This window comes from Hyposmocoma kahamanoa, unplaced genomic scaffold, assembly GCF_003589595.1.
Source record: "Hyposmocoma kahamanoa isolate Upper Pololo Valley unplaced genomic scaffold, ASM358959v1 98230, whole genome shotgun sequence".
In the NCBI taxonomy this organism is placed as follows: Eukaryota; Metazoa; Arthropoda; class Insecta; order Lepidoptera; family Cosmopterigidae; genus Hyposmocoma; species Hyposmocoma kahamanoa.
The window spans coordinates 10,882-11,698 of NW_020655533.1; positions in this window are offsets into that span (position 1 = coordinate 10,882).

Consider the following 817-nt stretch of genomic DNA (forward strand, 5'->3'; position numbering starts at 1 on the left):
TCGCAATCCAATAAAGCAAAAGCTATCTATAGTACCACCACCTACTAAACCATTCGAAATTCTTCACCTTGATCTCTTCACGGCCCAATCACAAAAGTTCCTTACGTTAGTTGACGCTTTCTCCAAATACGCTCAATGTTACCATCTTAGAGATGGCACAGCCTTAAGAGTCATTCAAGCCCTTCTTACATTTTGTACTCATTTTCGCGTTCCTTTGACTATTGTGACTGACCAAGGACCTGAATTTACAAACGCCTTGTTTTCTGAATTCACAAGACTTCATAAGATTCAACATCATAAAATCTTGGCGCATACACCTAATGACAACGGAATCGTGGAGCGCTTTCACTCAACCATCCTCGAACACCTTAGAATCTTAAAACTTGAAAGGAAAACCGAACCTGCAATTAATCTCATGCCTTACGCAATCTTGGCCTACAATAGCTCTATACACAGTTTTACAAAATGTCGACCCATTGACCTTATTACAGGACACTTTGACCCACGTGACCCGATTGATATAGATTTAACAGAACACTTACTTGAACAGTATTCACAGGACCACAAGAAACGTATGAATCAAGTATATGACATGATTAACGAAACCTCTTTACATGACAGGACTGTTCTGACTGAAAATAGGAATAAAGACCGCGAACCTGAAAAAGAATATACCCCTGATCATGAAGTATTCGTACGGAACTCTATGGCAACACGACAAAAACTCGCACCACGTTTTACACAGGACATAGTCTTAGTAGATCTTCCGATTCATATTTATACCAAAAAGAACAAGCGAACTCCTAAAGATCCTGTA